The sequence below is a fragment of the Megascapheus bottae genome, unplaced genomic scaffold, assembly GCF_031878675.1.
Source record: "Megascapheus bottae isolate mThoBot1 unplaced genomic scaffold, mThoBot2.hap1 HAP1_SCAFFOLD_53, whole genome shotgun sequence".
Taxonomy (NCBI): domain Eukaryota; kingdom Metazoa; phylum Chordata; class Mammalia; order Rodentia; family Geomyidae; genus Megascapheus; species Megascapheus bottae.
In genome coordinates this window covers 777,270-782,081 of record NW_028327559.1, presented here as the reverse complement: position 1 = coordinate 782,081, position 4,812 = coordinate 777,270, and positions in this window count along the sequence as shown.

The following is a 4,812-nucleotide window of genomic DNA, read 5'->3' as shown; positions in this document are numbered from 1 at the left end:
AGTGCATAGATAGATGGGTGGGTGGATGATGGACAGATGCGTGTGTGGATAGATGGGTTGCTGCATGGATGGATCCATGCATGCATGTATTGATGATACATGGATGGATGGTTGAATGGCTAAATGAATGATGGATACATCAATGGATGCGTGAGTGCATGGATGAGTGGTTCTACAGAGCATGAGTTAAATGCCTTTTCCTAAGACACATGGGTCGAGGCTCTCTGGACAGTACAGAGACTAGAGGGTGGTAGATGGGTAACAACAGACTGAACAGACGGTATTTACTACTTTCACCAGAAGTGCCCCTTCATCTCCTGGTCTAGTAAAGTTCCTGAAGAAGTAAAGCCACAGGCTTGCCTCTCTGTCTTTTCTAGGTTTCCTAGTGTTCCTCAGGAAACAGCAGTACTGGTTAGGAAGTATGGTGTTGAGTGCTTTGTAACACTCCTCTATAACCCCAGGTTGCTGTGGATGGGATCAGTAAGAAAGGAGAAAGCACAGAGAAAGGTATGGTTCTCAAAAGAGAGAGGACCAGGCAGCAGACAAAGAAGTGGAGACAACCTGCTTGAGTATCACCTTATGAAAAGCAAAAATCTTACTATATGAATGTGCAAACTTTACAAACCTCAGTCGCTTTCCACCACCAAGGCAGAGTTACAGTCACGGCAGAGTAAACTATCATTGCATGGCGAAATGGCCATTTCTAGTTCCCAGAGAATTGGTGGCCCATAGGTTTTTTTTTTCATAACCCAGTTCAAATCCCTGTTTCTTACTTCTCCTGTTTTACTGGTTATTTTTCCCCCTCATGGGCAAAGATCTCCCTCGGTGGCGATAATTTCCATAATCTTGTCACCTTAATTGCTGCTGTCACTGTAAAGAATTGAAATTAATTTTGATTTCTTTTTGTTTCTGCTTAGCACTTCGAATGTGACTAATAGGATTATTTTTGGCATTGGCTTGGAGCAGGGTTTCCAGGAGTTTGAAGAGCAACATTGGCCTGCACTTTTCCTCAGGGACCACTTTCTGTTCAGAGTCCCTCCAGTCTCTGGAAAAATCTCAGGGAAGAGGGTCATTTGGTTTGTGATCATGTTGGCCATGGCATATACATGGAGCAAGCTTTGCACCATGATGTCTGTAGTGGATATTGTTTAAATGGCTACTTTTTAATTTCCTACACATCGACTCCATTCCTGTTCTGGTATGAAACTACCAGATTCTCACAGACTGTCCTTGACCTGACCTTGTGTGCTTGTATGATAGGGTTCTAGCCAGTTTCCTTCTTCGTTATTTATCTATATTCTGATTATGTAATTATATTGCTTGTCACCATTTATCATTGCATATGTCTCTGTTGACCCATTTATTCTCTGCCTCTTCCCATTGATTTTAAAGACCATAGCAGTAAAGACTACCTTTGCTGCATCTTTTTAACCAATGGATCTTTTGTATCTGCCACTGTGCCAGGCACATGGTAGGCTGACACCATACATATATTTGATAAATAAACAACTAGTAGGCTACACAGACAAGACACTGCCTTGAAGTCATTCTAGTAGCTTGTCTCTGCCTTCCTGGGACAGAGCACTTCCTGCACAGGCCTATTTGAGCACCCTGTGCAGGTCAGAATGTGACAGCCACATACCATGTGGCTCAGCCAGGACCTGGAAAGTCCAAGAATTATGGGGCTTAGTCAGCTGGAGTCTTCTGCTGTGTGCTCAAATGCTAGCTTGCTTCGCAGTGGTTTGGAGAGAAGAATCTGACAGACCACCTGTAAGAATATAACCTACAACTCTTCCCTTGTGCACGAAGTATTGCTAAGTGTACCCTTAGTTCATTTATTCCTCTCCCATCTTTCTACATTCTCTGTCAACATCAACCTATCATTTACCAATCAATCTACATCCAGGACTCTAACTATATCTAATCTGTCCATTCTGTCAGCAAGTACTTTGAAGATCCTGTATTATGTGCCAGACATCTTTCCAGGTGTTTGAATGCAATGATAAAGAAAACAGATGAGTCCTATCCCTAAGGAAGCTGCTGATAAGTAGCAGGCAAGGAATTGGTAAGGAGTCTAAAGCCATATAATTACAAAGGCAGTGCCATGGATACGAACACACTCACACTTGCCCCGCCCATCAGTTCTCTTCCATGACCTTCATCATCCTCAAACACCTGAACCTCCCTCACCATCTCATTTCCCCTCCTCCTTATCATCTCATGGTTTGTTCCGTCCTTCCATCCATTTTTTTTTTACCTGATGGACTTCTGTTGTTTCTGTCTCTCTGTCGAGCTCAGGGGGTTTTGTTGTTGTTGTTGTTTTTCCTCCTTCAAATCCAAAATGATTTCTCACCTCCTGCGCTGAATCACGGGTTCTGGGGCTAGCCTGAGCATTGCAGGATATGGAGGAGTGTCCTGGCCTATGCCCAGTAGATGACAGTAGCATCTCTCTTCACTGCTACTTTTTAGAAAGTAAAAGTCATTTGAAAGAATTTCCGAATATTTCCTGGGTGGGAAAAATGCGCGCTTGGTTGAGAACCACAGCTTGGAAGGAAGGGGGTGGGGCTTGACTTGTCATTGGAAGGTGAAGTTGCCCCACTTAGACAGCCTCCACTGTCAGTCAACCTTCACCCCTTCCTCCAGCCAATGGTTGGCTGCCATTAAAATTCCCCCTCCGAGGAACACTGGACTGATTGCAGGAGTTCCACCCTGTTGCAGGTTTCCCATGAGACCAACCTAGCTTTCCACAAGCTTCCTAAAGCTGCATTTCCTGAGCCTAATTCTTTCACTTCTTTGGTTCTTGTAAGAGCTGTCCTACATTCTTCCAGTGAGCTCCCCAATTTTTGTGATTTATCACCAAAGGATCCTAACTTGCACATCCTCCTACTCACTTTCCAATTTTTAGGGTTCCAGTAGTAACATTGCCACCTCATCTTCATTTGTCTCTCCTTCCTTCCTCTCTCCCTGTCTCTGTCTGTCTCTGTCTCTCTCTCTGTTTCTCTGTCTCTCTGTCTCTCTCTTTCTCTGTGTGCTGCACCGTGAATATCTTCTCCACCTCGCCCACCCACCTGGTTCTCTATCCTTCAAGACCCAGGGCTAATAATACTGTATGAATATTCCAGACAACCTTCTTTTTCTTCCACATGGCTGCATGCCTTGACTGTCCTATGTATTCTAATTCACGCGGGGCTGTGTTTGTTTGCATGTTTGTCTTGCTGCTGTGGCGTGATCTGCTTTGGGGGTGCTCAGAGCACCCGGCTCCTTCTCTAGTCATTTCTCTTTGCATGGATGAGTAGGTGGATGGACGCACTGACCCCGAGCAAGGACAGAAGGTTTGAGAATTGTCCGTCTTCAGGACTGAGAGCAATTGTGCTGACTTGTCCCAGAATAAACCTTTCGTAGGTCTTGTGCTCATATGTTCAAAGTGCCTAGGGCCAAAATCAAAGAGTTATTTCTCCAGATGCACAGAGGACAAATAGCATAAAGTCACTGTGACCTCTGAGATCCTGCTTTCTTCAAAAATAACATGGCTTTTTCCCCCCTGCTTGATTATAAAAGCAGTACAAATAAATTGTGGAAAAGTTATATAATAAGAGCAGGCCAAGAAGGAGAAAATAAGGATGGTGTATAACCCCAGCTTGTAGAGTTACTTTCATACACTTTTTGTTACAAATTATCTCCCATTTGATCCTAAATAATGCTCCTTTTCAGCCAGGCAGGGTATGATCTTTGCTACTTAGGAGTGAGAAATAGGAGGATTGTGGTTTGAGGCCAGCCCTGGGGAGGAGGAGGGGAGAGTCTGAGCCTTTATCTCAAGTGGCTGAATTCAATGGTACATGCCAATTATCCTGGCCACAGGGGAAGCACAGATAGAAAGATCACAGTCCAGGCTGCTACAAGGCAGAAAGCAGGCCTTTATCTTCAAAGATAACCCATGCAAAAAGGGCTGGTGGCCTGACTCAAGTGCAATGCGTTCACATAGCAAGTGTGAACCCTGTGTGTGTGTTGCCCATTCACTTGTGGATGTTTTTGTTTCAATGTTGTTACTGCTCCCGTGAAAGAATTTTTTTTTAGGTGTCCTAATCGTTCCCTTTCAAATGCATAGACACATGTCGCCCCAGTGGTTTTGTAACTTCTCACTTTTGGAATATACTTAGGATTTCCAATCTTCCTTTGCTCTCTAAGGAGGCAGTTACATCTCAGAGAAGCAAGGGTCATTTTCTTCTTAGTCCCTTATTTAGCAGAACCCTTCAAGTTGAGCAAAATAGCCATACTGTGCATGATAACAGGGGCTAAGACCATCTATTCCTATGCTGATAGCCACTGTTTGGAGATATTATAAAGTTATACTGAGGCAAGTGGGTTTTGTGCTGATTTAATCAGTAATGAGCAGTGGTTTTATTTAATAAATTTTACTGCTGGTTATCGAGGTGGCTGGGTCGAGGTGGTTGTCATGAGCCACTTAGAAATGCAGTGGGTGAGAAGAAAAATAAACCCTCCCTCCTCAAACTTAATGCTGTAGGAGAAAAGTGTGAGCCCAGTGTGGCATTTTAGTCTTTCTAGGTAAGCCATCTTGTTGTGTGCTGTCTTGTTGTAGCTTGCTACACCCAGCTATGTGGAACAAACTTTTGAATTTGCCCTTGAAATTCTAGAACAGTTATGGGATTATTTCTAACGAGTGGCATTCATGGTCTCTATTCAAATGATGAATTTGGGTCATCCAGAAATGTGGAAGGTATTTTTCCATTTTATCTCTCTGATTTTGTCCTATTTTTTTTAAAGGGTTGCTTTTTAGAAACACCAGTTGGCGGC